Source organism: Amblyomma mixtum, chromosome 4, assembly GCF_055824585.1.
Source record: "Amblyomma mixtum isolate Tamu chromosome 4, ASM5582458v1, whole genome shotgun sequence".
Classification (NCBI taxonomy): Eukaryota; Metazoa; Arthropoda; class Arachnida; order Ixodida; family Ixodidae; genus Amblyomma; species Amblyomma mixtum.
In genome coordinates, this window is record NC_143015.1 from 79,448,079 (window position 1) to 79,462,445 (window position 14,367).

Sequence of the window (14,367 nt, forward strand, 5' to 3'; positions counted from 1 at the left end):
ATATTGGTAGAGCCCAATACTGGTAATGAATGGTTTCACTGTGGTCCTTTGTAGGGCCGTCTTTGCCAATATCTTTCCAATATTGGGCCTGTTAACAGCGCTGGTGGGGAGGGGACGAGCGTTAAGCCTAAGTAAGTCAGTTGAAGTAATCGGTACCAATCAGTAAGAGTATATTGTACTCAGATATCAGAGTATTAGCAGTTCGAAGTTGCGCGTATACGGTCACAGGCATATATACTCCGTTTCATACATAGCAGGCAACGCTGCCAAAGCTAGCGCGCCTGTTCGCGCGGGCTGAGTGCGCACGCAAAAAGTAGTTCGCCATACAGCCAAAGCGAACACAAGGATATTTCGTAGCGAAAAATCTTAAGTGCCGTGACTGGCACCTCCAGGACTTTGTTTTACCCCTTGCTACATTTTCATGCTGCGACTCGTCGAGATTTCGAGAAGCAAACAGTACACGTGGCGGTATGATGCGCGGTTGGTGGGGCTAATCGCTTCTACTAAATCCGCACCGAAAAAGTAGTTCACACGCGTGAGAATTATGGCCCGAGAGCCCGAACACTGAGCGCCTCAGAGCTTCGACCGTAATTTTCAATGCTACCACATCGTTTTATACCGCCCTTTGTATTCTTCCAAACAATGACCGGAGTTTCGTGAAGAATGAATGATACGTGGCGGAGTAATGCAGTTTCGCGGACGCACTACTTCAGCAACCTCCACAGCGTTGCCTGCTATGTATGAATCGGAGTATAGCAACGCCTTTCGCGCACGCGTTGTGGCCTCGTGATGTCTGTGCATTATTAAGCAGCAATGCATGGGCGCCTGCGGCCAGCTGTGGAAGGACAGAGTGTATTCGCACATTCAGATGATAACATGCAAGAAGGGGTAAAAAGGTGCTGCTGCCTGTGCCCGCACGCGTCATCGTTACGCCTTCAAAGCACTGTCCACATTAGCATTAGGTTCACTGATGCTTTGCGTAATGCGTCTGGATGCACGTACCTCATGCACATGTGGGTTTTGAAACATCTATCTCTTGTAACTCCTGCTTTTAAGCATTTTGAGCACTCAGGAAAGCTGAAGTGCCAACCCTTTTTGAATGCTTATTCTTCCATACTCAGCAATTCTAGACAAAAGCATTTTTAACGGAAAATCTTTTATCAGCGCAATTTTTTCATATAATTTAGGATTTCACTATAGCAGTCAATATATCCGCATATCACCCGACTACAGTGTTGCATCTTTCTTTTTTTATAGCAACGGATTTTATACCGTGAAAGGCTTTCCCCACTGTTTTTCTCTGGCAGTGTTAACTGTTCGACACGACCTTTGGAAACACAATAAAATAATGATTTCGCTATATATAACAAGAAAGGACCATTACCTACAATATTTCTATACCAGTACCTTACAATATTTCAATATTCAAAATTTTTGCCCAAGGAAGCTGGACTTACAGCCTGACTGAAGTCACATGCCTCAGATTACGCGAAGATCGCAGTTTCGTTGAATAAACATTTTACGAGCACCTATTGCCGCCATGGCAACAATATTCACTGAAACGGATATTGATTTTCATTTAAATAGCAAAATCAAGCAACTTTCCTCAGCAAGGAGGCGTGCAAGTTGAAACAAGCAAGCAGTAATAAATTAGCAATCCTTGATAAATGAAAAAGATGGAGCACTTGTCATTCGTAATGAAATCAAAGGACTTTGGAGGAATCAGTGGATCGTCACCCACCGCGTGGTGTCAGTGACTTCGGCGTTCGGCTGCTGATTTAAACGCCGCGGTTTTGAGCTAGGTCGCAGCGGTAGTACAGCGATTAAGGGGAACACAAAAACGACCGTATGCTGTGTGATGTTAGCGCACATTAAACTAATCCAGATGGTTGAAAAATCTCCGGAGTCCTCTCCTACGGCGTCTCTCATAGTCCATGTGTCGCATCGAGGCAGTTAAACCCGACAATTTATAATTAACAATTGACCGTTTAGGTGGAAAAGTAAGGCAAAGTTCAGCCATTGACCTGACCACGTGTGATACAGGAGACACTCTGAATATTCATGGTGGACACCTACAACTACATCTCTGGCGGCTACGTTCTTTGGTCGTTTGTTCACAATTTTCTGGGCAGACTAGTGATTTTGATTCGCCGCTGGCCACTTCCTCTGCTCTTGTATCACGAGTATTAATGTAAACTCTACGGCGAACAACGTTTCCCCTTCATTTTGCGCAACATGTAGAAGCAAGGTGAGTTGATTCTTAAGCTGAGCTTGTTAATGGTGGAAGGAAAATTTGCAGCAGGTATGACTGAAAAAGAAAAGCAGTAGTGTCACCATGACATGTTTCAGTTAACTCCCGCTTAACCAGCTTGACTACCCTAACGTTTTTTTTAGTACTCATGAATTCGGTTGCTCTGAATGAATTTGAAAACACGCCCGTCTTTTTTTCTGCGTCTTTGGCAACTGCGCGACCAATAGTACAAAAAAAGCGGCAAGCCCCTCGTAAAACTCTTATTAACCAACAACAGGAGAGTGAGAGGGTTTTTGTCGCCATTTTATTAGAAGCCCCATCGGGGGAAAAAAAAGGCGGAATCGTGTGCACGCCATAAAAATCGCTGAAGAGTCGAGTAGGTCAGACGTCACAATGACGCCATCAGTCCACGTGACTAAGAGGGGCCACGTAACTAGAACTGATATGGCCGAGTTGGCAGGTGCGCCGGTGACGTGACATGGCCGAGGCAGGTGAGCTAGGTTGAGTGCGAACGTGTCTATAGACAGCTCTGGGTATAAGGTTGGCATGGAGCCAGAATGAACGCCGGTGTGTCTACCGCAAAGGGGAAAATCCCAGCAAGCGGATAGGGTGACCACGGAAGCATGTCGCTGAAGATGTAGTTAGGCGGTTGTAGAAGCTCGGCGTATGCGGCGAGCAGCTATATGACGGCGGCGGAGAAGCAGACCGAGAACACCTCTGTGTTTAATGCAATCGCATTCTCAAATCGTTATGTAATTAGGTGTCCTCTAATTTTGATCTGCGGAATACTCCTGCAACGATGACAACGCTTGCCTCCTTTAGCAATATTTCATTTATTGCTGTCGTTGTACGACATAAAAAGAATAATAACTACTTAAAAAGTTCGCATTCTCTTGTTTCCAGTCAGGGTTTGTGACATTATCCTAAGCGTCACTTAAACAGCGTGTGACTAAGTGTTTACAGCTTGTAGTCATGGTGCGTGTAACGGATGGAAACTCCAGGGTTAGACTAAGGGCTTGAAAAGTTGGAAGGAAGGACATGTGCCTAGTCTTCGAAAAAAAAACCTATAGGCTTAACGCTGACAGAAGAGCGCGCACGAATTTCACAACTAGCGTAAATCTAATATAATTAATATTAAATTACCACCGAGTAATGGGTCAGGGCAGATTACTCAAAGCGCAAAACAAAAGACTCCAATGATGTCTTAGCGTTGCGTAGTGAACGCTTAAAGAAGGGAAATCGAGTCGAAGGCTCCACTGATTAAAATCGAACGACGAGGTTGAGGAAATCGCAGGTATATGTAGTACCATTTTTTACACTCTTAAAAGTGCAAGAAAGGTGCCCTAAAGTGTCCCAGGGTCGATTTTCGTTAGCGTGTTCATAAACACCATTACAGAGGCTATAACAACCTCAGACTGTATACGATTACCGCATACGTAACATCGAAAGAGTTTTCACCAACACCATCAAGGTGTAGTTGGGCACCGTTACAAAATTTTTTAGACAGTCTATAGATGTCCATAGACTTCTGATGATAAAGTCCATAGACTCTCTGAAGACGAATCTTATAGAACTGTCTAAACGCAATAGAAATGCTATAGACAGTCTATAGACAATCTGCAGATTTATGGACATACATTTTTAGTAGACTTTTGTCTATAGAGAGTCTGCAGAGCAAATAAATAGGCAAATAAATATCTATAGAAAAGCAACTGAGTCCTTAAGAAGTCCATAGACTGTCTCACTCTCATAAGATATTAGCCCTGAGACAAGAGTGTTACACTTTTAAAAGTGTAAACATTTTTAGAGTGCAGATTTGATGATGCAGCTGCAAGACGCCAGTGATCAACGGAATAGACCATTGTCTTGCGGTAGACTCAGCTGCAGGCTAATTGCGATGAACTCGGCGGCGCATGGTAGTGACTCGCAACGCCTAAGCGTAACCACTTCCGCGGCCATTCCTTACGTGGGAGCAGTGGAAATTGTAGCCTGGGTGCCTCCCAGAGTCTAGCAACTAGCATCCAGCACCGGGCTATAACAACGCGCTGTGTATGTATTTCATTCCGGCGCCTCTCCACCTTCTCCCCTTCGCTTCTTATCTGCGACGCTATCCATCTCCGCTAAACGGCCCTTCCGCTTCCATATGCATGCTCGGGCAACCCTTTCCGTTCTCGCCCATGCAAACTTCGTAATCGCTTCGCTCAGTCCCTAGCATATACTATGATTACGTTGGAACAACACGTACTCTCCTGTCGAGTGCTCAAGTGTTGAGGCGTTCTCATCGTCATCGAGCATGGGAGGAAATATGCGCGGTTACGAAAACGATGAATATAATAAGGAAAAAAATAAACACCCCATCTCGCGGACAGTGCACCGCGCTACCGTCAGGTTCTCCTTCCCCTATTATTTGAGCCGTCGGTGTTGTTTTTTTTTCGCCTTTCAAAACGTTTATTCAAGATTCGCGTTGTCCGCTGCTTACGGAACAATAGAAGAAGCGAACTTTAGCCAGTGTTTGCCCAGCGCGGCATGAAATACCGGTGGCAGCCGTGGACACACACCATCTACTCCGACCACCCAGGTAGCAACGCTCGGGCTTTTAATGCTGAGCTGCTGCACTATACGTCGCGCTATGTGGACACTACGTGTGCGGTGTGGCGAGCGTGCCAGAAGCTCGCTCCTTTGTTTCAAGGTCGTGCGCGCGACCGTATATGCTCGGGCATAAGAACGACCACGTTAAAGAGCTCACTCCATCTTGCTGCATGGTTAGCGGGGGCCCGTGGGGTTGGCGTGTTTCACCGCCTCCGGGGACGAGCAATTAAACCCCCGCCAATTGTGTCCGCTTACCGTCGATCTGTCTTCACTATGTGCAAATATATACGCTCTCCACGTAACCGGTGTGAATGAGGACATCGCGTCAAAGCGATCTGCGAGAACACAGGGCGCTTTCCTTACGCATGTGTGGTCGCGCGTGCTGAGACAAGCATGCAGGATGGACGCTGCACTGTTGACAGGACAGTATAGGGCACATTTTTGTTCATTGTGCGCGACGTATGATATATATATATATATATATATATATATATATATATATATATATATATATATATATATATATATATATATATATATATACATAGAGAGAGAGAGAGAGAGAGAGAAAGAGAGAGACAGCATTGCGTAGACCACACGCGCACACGCTTTAGTCTCAGACTCGCGCTTATTACACCCTTGCTGGCTCAGTGCACGCCTCTTTCTAAATCAAGTGTTAGTTGAACTAATAAGGGAGTAATTACTCATTAAAATCCACCCAAGCGCAGCCGTACGGCTACAAAGGAAACCTAAGCGCAGCCATATGGCTACAAAGAAAAGCTATACAGCTTGATACTTTCTATCATAAGAAAAATTCGTCTCTGTCTGGGTTACGAGCACGGGAACTAAGTTCACCGTAACTCAAAAGAATGAAAAGCAGCTTGAGTTTTCCTGATAGCATTGGAAAGGCTTTGAACACAACCATTCGATGCCGCCTAGTTGATGTGCCATCAGAAGCTTGAAAAGCTCGGTCTCATCGATTACAAAGGGCACAAAATGTAGGCACAACTATGAAAGAAGGCAAGAGTCTATACTTTATTTTTTTGCCTCCCCTTACACAATTTTTTAGACAGTCTATAGACTGTCCATAGACTTCTGTCTATAAATTATATGGACTCTTTATAGACAAATCCTAGAGAACAGTCTATAGGCAGTACAAATGCGATAGACAGTCTGAAGACAATCTATAGATTTATGGCCATACAATATCAGTAGACTGTTTTCTATAAACAGTCTATAGAATATGAATAGAGAAAAAGTAATATCTATAGGAAGGCAGTAGCCTCTATAAGAAATGGACTATTTTTACAAGAGTCCAATTAAAGTTGACTTTTATTTCCATACCGCAAAAAGCCCATAATATCGTTACCTTTCTATTTTCAGAATTGCGCAACCATGCATAGGAAGACAAGGATATTGATTTTTATTGAAATCAAATCGCATATGCTGGAAACCATAATATTGGCCTCAATTGACGCTTGCAGATGGAAGACGAAAAAGAAGAAGTGCAGTGAGAAATGATGACAAAGAGCTGTAACAAATATTAATTGCCCCCAGTGTACGGATATATTTCAGTGGCCTCAAGTCTGCCTCGCATCCTCTCTGTTTGCTGTTGTGCAATGGCTACAAAGTTGTTGGAGACATTTGTTTATTGAAAAGGCCGACACAACGACACTGCCTTCGCAGAAATTCATGAAGACCGGTGACGTATCTTGGTCGTACGTTGACGCACATCACGCAGTTTTGAAGTGTCGAACGGCAGGATTTGCTTTGCAAGTCTAGTATTAAGGCGACAGCCTTTAATGGCCCATACTGTCGTCCGTTAACAAAGCATGTCAGATGCGTTTATCTCGGGTGCTAAAAAAGATAGAAGAAAACCAACAGTTGTTTCAGATAGAGGAGGAAAAAATGAACCTATAATCCAAGTTTGATAACTGTACATTAATTAGTTAATTAATTGTAGCCAAAAATGTCTAAATTGCGTCAAAATAACGCGGACTTCTATATAGCCACGGCAACGGTGTGACGTCACATCCACCGGAAGTCGCCACGGCATAGTGAAAATTGTCACAGAATGGTCGGAAAAACGTCGGATTAGTGTCAAATTAGATGGGAAAATGTGTAATTAAGCGTAATTAACACTTATGATCCCCGAAAGATGTATAGTTTGTGTATCGATGTAGCCACGGGAACGGTGTGATGTCTCATCCACCGGAAGTCGTCATGGGATAGTGCCCTCGGCTTTCGTCTCTGCTTCAACACTTTAGTTGCCAAAGTGTCCTCGCAAATTTTTTCGACTGTGGAATGGATGCAGAATGCACGCTCCGCACCTACAGGTCATCTGAAACCACGGCTATGTCGCGAGCGGTTCGCTCTGACAAGCGTGGCTTGGAGCTCTCAAGACATTGAAGAGTGCAATGGCAAGAACAAATAAAGCCGGGATACACATCCGCCAAGGCGAGAAGCAATACCTTTCAAACGAGAGCGGGAGGACAGGCAAGCAGAGGCGCATAATGGCCGCTGTGGGCCGCGAGGTGCCGAAACGTCGTATCTGGTTCCGTGATGGCCACGCGCGCCAAGCTGAGTAGGCGCCCGTCTCGCAGTTGCAAACACGCCTCGCGAGATGCGCTCAACGTATGCACACCCCTCGATGACGAGAGGAGCCACGCTCACATGCGGAATGGCATCACGATGATTTCCACATCCACCTGCGCTTTCTATTTGTATGCGTCTCATTGGTGGGCTGGTTCTGTGAGATCGGTCTGAGAAAATTGTGGGCGAAAAAAAAAAAAGCCGTGCGAAAACAAATCAGTAACGGCTGGTATGTCAACACCCTAAGCACTGTTGTGTACGCCAAATTGTTTTCGGCAGAAATGCGTCACAAGTGGTCGACAAAAAAAAGAGGTTTGTTGATAAGATGAGTTAAGAGAAAAACGATTTCTAAAACCAAGATACGCAGTACGCCGTTTACAGATATTGTTGTGTTAGCTTGCCAAAAGCGTATTACGAGCAACTGCGCTCGTTCAGTTTGTTACGTATAGGCATGAGAGATCGGTCATTAACACCGTCAAAAATGTCAGCGTATTTAATGTGTTGAGAATAACGAAAAAACGATGCAAATTACTCACACACATAGTTCGCTGTTCTTAGATGATTGAGGATTGCGTGTATTTCAACCGAGTTGCACATCGCTTCTCATTAAACCTTTACTCAATTCCGAATATATCTAAAATACAAAGCGCAGACTCTAATCAGCGCACAACGCTTTCCTCCCGCAAACGCAGTGCTGGCCGCTACGAGGTTCAACGCCCCTCAATGGCAGTGCGGCACATCTCGAGCCAAGCGGCGCGCGTCCACTCCATTCAGTCACGCAGCACAACCACCGCCACCACCCCGCTCGTTACGCCTTGTTTGCGCTTTGTCCGCTCACGCCCCTCCACCACCCCTGCGTCGTGCCTCCCCTTCACAAGACACCCACAGTTGCAAAAAGCGCGCGCGTCGAACCCAAGCACGCGCGCACACAAACCCATACAGCAGGCGGGCAACGCACACAAACAAAACACTTTGCAAAGCACACACATACATCAAAACGGCCAACAACAGCAGCAACAGGAACCGAGAAGGAACGAGGAGTACACGGTGCTCGCAAAGAGTGGCGTATGCATTACACCACGGGGTCTAACAAGAGCCGCGCATAGCCGCGGCGCGATGTCTGATGGCTGCCGATGCAGCGACGACTGCAGCGCTCCCTAGCCAGGAGAGTCAGTCGGCGGCGACTATCAAACACGCCGTTAAGAAGGCTCTCGGAGAAGGCGCGTTGAGCAGGGGTGCGAGCGTGCGGATTTATGGCCGAATGCGTCCCTTCCTTCATCGCCCTGCACATACACACGCAGAGAGAAAAGAGGGGAGGGGGGGGGGGGGGGAGTTTACTAGCGAAGTTTCGCAGCGAGAGAGCCGAGGTGGGGATACGCAATGCGGGCTGCAGGCGGCGGCCGGTTGGCTCTTGGAATCGCGCGCATCAGCCACCATGGCCGAGGTCTTCTCCGGTGCATAACCTAGAATTAGCCGCTCGCCCGAAGCCTGTCTGCGCGGACTGTTTGTTTGACTTGGAGCGCTTGCATGCCGCGCCAGGCAAGGCTGCCGCAGTCCAAAGCCGCTACGGCAGCGGCGAGGGTGCAGTTTCTTCTTCTCGGTCCGAGGTCCGCGGAGTTTTCTAGCAATTATCGTTGGTGAGGAGAGCCGCGATTGGCGTCGCTGTCAACGCGATTGTCGTGGCTGGGGTGCGGAATACTAATATAGTACTGTCGCGAAAATGAAACAATGCGCAAACGAAAGGCCCGTGCGAGGCGGCGGCAGGCGCGGTCTGTGAACTGTGTACGTGTCCTAGATGACTGATGACTGTCTACTCGCCGGTGCTGGCTTGTCGCTGTTCACGTATTTGGCTGATCGCGCAGCGCGACGCTGGGTGCACCCACTGCACATATAAGAGATGTTGACGCTGCAGCTGCTGATGGTGATTATGAGAATGATGATGGTGGCGGATTTTTACGATGCAGATGGATCTTTTGCCAAAGATGACCACAGCACAAGGTGCTCTTCGTCTACGCAAGGCGGAGTCAAAGAGCCATTTTTCCAAGCATTGCACCCCAGAGAAGCCGAACACTATAGGGAAAGAGGCAGACTGTACCCAGTCCGTAACCGGTGGCTACCAGGGGGCACTGGGGATCGAACCGCGCACCTCCCGCATATGAGGCGGCCGTATGCTCATACACTGGGCCAGCGCTGTGGTGAGGAGAGATTTTTCTGGGGAAACGGACATTTGCAGTAACTCCGGACCTGCGCGCTAGAACTGCCTTTCAAAGAAATGTCTTCGTCAAAACTGACATATCCACAGTGCAGCATTATACTTGAGCATGACTGAAGATCGTAACTGGTAGTGTCGCGCGTAGAATCTTCTCCCTATGCCCGTTCTGAAACTTGTGCAAACCAAAAAAATGAAAGCAACCTTAAGTATCATACCAATAACTCAGGCAACAGAGTCACCGCATCCAATAAGAGGACGGGGAGGACCGCATAGGATACTGTATCCATATTGTCAAGGCAGGCTTGGGAGATGACGGCAAAGAGGTTGAGTATACCTAATAAACTCTGCTAAAATGCGTTTGCATCTACCGGAGCTGCCACAGGAGAAGAGCAGACGAAAATAACAGTATTCGATCACTGCTCCACACCTGCGTTTTTCTCGCCGAGAACGAATGGAAACGAAGGAGAAGGATGTAGTACAACCCAATTAGTTTAGGGGAATCCGCCATGGTGGAGCCGATTCAATTTAGCGCGCAATTATTCATTAGCATCCACCCACGTGCTAACGGATACGAAGGAGAGCTACGCTTTATCAGAAGCTTCACATTTAAAAATAAATTCCTTGTGTACCGAGGAACGAAAGTTGGGACCACAGCTTGCGCGGAGTACTCGCTCCAGCAATAGCTAACCAGCACGTTTTTTTTGCTTTACATGGCATATATTTATACTTTAATGTGCAGAACCAGACTATATATACCGATTACTTAGAAAGCAGCCAAATTTGCCGCGGTGGCTCGGTGGTTCCGGTGCTCGGCTGTTGGCCCGAAAGACGCGGGTTCGATGCCGGCCGCGGCGGCTGAATTTCGATGGAGGCGAAATTCTAGAGGCCCGTGTACTGTGCGATGTCGGTGCACGTTAAAGAACCCCAGGTGGTGGAAATTTCTGAAGCCCTACACTACGGGGTCCCTCATAGCCTGAGTCGCTTTGGGATGCTAAACCCCAATAAACCAAACCGAACCAGATAGCAGTCAGACAGTGGCTGCAGTGTACTGATTCGACAGAAAGCTAAAAAAAATCATCCTAACCCAGCTACAACGGTACCACGTCACGAATGCATGGAATCCAAATCGGTGGAAAGTCACTTTCTTCGCAAATGTTCTTCAGCTGTAGCTTCATTTCACTAAAATGTGTGTTAATGCAATTATCAGGTTCAGCATTCCGGTACAACATATGCGGGGTCTGCAGTTCCAACAGAAATACCATATTGTAGGGTTCGCGATCTTGCTGAGTAACCGCGAGATATCGCAGGCAACGGGAATTTAGAAGGCAGCCTAATTGAACCATCTAACCACTAACCTCGACTTGAACTCGTCATGGTCGATTGTACCAATATCATCAGGTGAGTCGCACTCGTCCGGTGCAATATTGCTCTCCTCTCATGCGCTAAAGACGAGTTACGGTCGGCAATTGCGTTGGTCCCGATTTTCAACACTAGAGGGCGGTCGTTGGGCAAGAAGCTTAGCACTAGTTGTGCAGTTGGAAGATTAGCACTAGGTGCCGACAGAAACCGCGAACGAGGTAGTACACGGGGATATGGGCTGCGCATCGTTCGAAAGACGGGGAGCTAAGAGTAAAACACTATATGAAGAACGCCTGAGGAAATTAGCTGGTAGGAGTTGGGGAGCTAAGGTATACTGATACGAGCACGGACAAATAAACAGCTTTAAACAACAGGTAAAAAACTAGAATAGCTCGTTGGAAAATGATCATGGTGTAGAACTATATAGAAATCTAAAAGGCAGATCAAGACGGAATCGTTTTATTTTAAATCAAGAGGTAGTACCATACCCTTTGAAACTGGGTCAGTATTTCTTAGAACGCGGAGCTATAAAAAGAAATTTAATCAAGAAGATGACACATGTGCAGAAGTGACAGATCTGTAGAAACAATTGAACACCTCATGCTGGAATGTGATGGTATCCATCCGCATGTCGATGCAAGTACAGTCTCTCTGCCCGAGGCCTCAGAGTTTAGAGATAACATCATCATCATCAGCCTGACTACACCCACTGCAGGGCAAAGGCCTCTCCCATGTCTCTCCAATTAACCCTGTCCTTTGCTAGTTGCCGCCACTGTATCCCCGCAAACTTAATCTCATCCGCCCACCTAACTTTCTGCCGTCCCCTGCTACGTTTGCTTTCTCTTGGAATCCACTCAGTTACCCTTAAGGACCAGCGGTTATCTTGCCTTCGCATTACATGCCCTGCCCAAGCCCACTTCTTCCTCTTGATCTCAACTAGGATGTCATTAACCCGCGTTTGTTCCCTCACCCACTCTGCCCTCTTCCGATCTCTTAACGTTACACCTATCATTTTCCTTTCCATAGCTCGCTGCGTTGTTCTTAACTTAACATGAACCCTCTTTGTTAGCCTCCAGCGATGGCGTAGAGGTAGAGCATCCGCCTCGCGTGCAAGAAGACCGGAGTTCGAATCCCGGTGCCACGCAATTCTCCACCGGATAAAAAAAAACTCCGCGTGTCGATGGAATTGCATAACCAGGCTTGGAGTGCGGCCTGATTTCGGTGACCAGAACCGACAACGCACTTCCTCACCAGAACAGGATTTGGCCACCCTGGTGTAGTACTTGGCCACAACCTTCTATGAACAAACCAATTAGAGATAACAATGGTAATGTAAAGAAATCGGCGGTGGAAGTTAGCAAAAAGCGATTTGAGGATTGGTGGCTGAAAAGCAGAGAGGTGACATAAGGTTAGAAGTGTAGGATTAAAAATGTTTATGTTTATGGGGGTTTAACGTCCCAAAGCGACTAAGGCTATGAGAGACTCGGTAGGATTAAAAAGTTATTTAAAGAAAGTGGTGAATTTATATACCATTTTGTAACACCCTAAGGTTGAGAGAATTAAATCCCGAAAAGAAATAACTAGCGAAATAACCAATAGGCACGTTAAATACTGGAACTTGAGAGGAAGTTAGTAAGCGCTTAACAAAACATTCACTAGCTTGTTAGCACGCCAAGCTAGCAACTATTCGGTTAGTAAGAGTTACTAATGCACAAACCTAATACTATAAACTAATCTATCACTGATGGCCGACTATGAAGCGATTACATTGAAAGTGGCGCAGTCAGCATTAATTGGAGCTACAGATGAACTTAAAGGAAAATAGCGAACTCGTGGAGGTCATTGAAAAAAATTGAGATGGTCGTTATCGCAGGCAAGTTATTTTTGTGATATTTTACCTGCACTCGCGTGTAGTTGCATCGCATTTTCGGTGTTTGCATGTGCATGGAACATGTTTGATTCATGTACCATTAAAATAATAATATTAAATAATATTTAAAAAAAAGAAAACTTGTATATTCACGGTGATAAATCCCTCGGCACCTACAACGGCTACATATAGAGGGCTGGACACACAACACAAATGCTTGAGCTAACACATAAAGTCAATTAAGCTTACAAATCGTAAGAGGCTATCGCACTGGGTAAGGAATCCATGGTAGACAGAAAACTACGGCAGAAATAAAAAACCAGGATTTAGGAACTTGAACGCAACGGCAATATGCTGCCTGTTTTCTGCGGAATATTCTTTTCACCTGGTTTATATACAACATATCGCATTTAGGTAGGTGCACCCATTCGTTGCAAATAATGGCTATTGCCCGTTAAGCCTTTTCTCCTAATTGTGAACATATGACTGCACAAGGTGCAAATGCAACTGGGCTCCTAAAATTGCAATTGCATTAACCTTTCACAAAGATCGGTTTAGGGACGATAAAAATGTTCACTAACAAGTCCGAAACGAAGAAGCAGATCTAGCGAAGCATTAATAGGAGCGCGTTTTTGCTCATTCTGCTTTAATAGCATAGTAAACAGTAACAAGCTAGCAACTAGCAATCATGCCACCAGGTAGTTACAACTACTTTTTTGAATAGTGCATACAAAAATGAAGATGTTGAACACTGATAGAGCGATTGTAGTAACAACAGCGTAACAGTAATATAGCCTAGTAAACAGTAACAAGCTAGCAAATATCAATCATTCCATTGAGATAGTTATTTATTAGCACTTTTTTCAAGAGCGCATACAATATTGAAGATGTTGAACACTCTAACAGAGCGATTGTCAAGTCATTGCTGTGAAGTCACACCGACTTTTTTAAATGGTAACGGGATGTAACCAACATGTTAACTCTGTGGTGAAATTTTATCTTTCATAATGTTACCCCATGCCTTTGCCTGTATGCATGTGTAAAGACATGTTCACATTTATTGCATTGCATAAATGCAAGATTACCGTATTTTTCGGACTACAGTCAGCAGATTAGACATGTTGCAAGCTGATATTTCGCGTCGTGCGGGCTATGTATTTTGTTGGTGATGTGAAGTGCGTATTATTTACCTTATGATCTTGTATCTGTTTGCCTGCATGGCAGTGTTAGTTGTGCAATGTTAGTGTGAATAAGTGTTTGGTTTATTTTTATTAAATAGCTGGAAGAGACGTGTGATCACCTGTTTTTCATGTTTAGTTCGTGGTGCTGAGTTCGTGCGTGCCATCTTCCGCCTCACTTTTTCATATGCTTGTGTATACGGATCCGGTACAAGCCTTTGCCTATGGATCCGCGCAGCTTTGTGCATTGAAAATGTCAATAAATAAATAATAAAAAATAATACCTATGAGTGCGGGCTATATATGATTTAACTTT

The 14,367-nt window shown here is 45.6% G+C and overlaps 1 protein-coding gene across 1 annotated transcript in view; it reads right to left on the minus strand.

The window, feature by feature from the left end:
- The window catches only part of LOC149347148 (uncharacterized), a 287,424-nt gene that overhangs the window by 222,390 nt on the left and 50,667 nt on the right, over positions 1-14,367 (minus strand). The gene's annotated exons all lie outside the window — the stretch shown is intronic.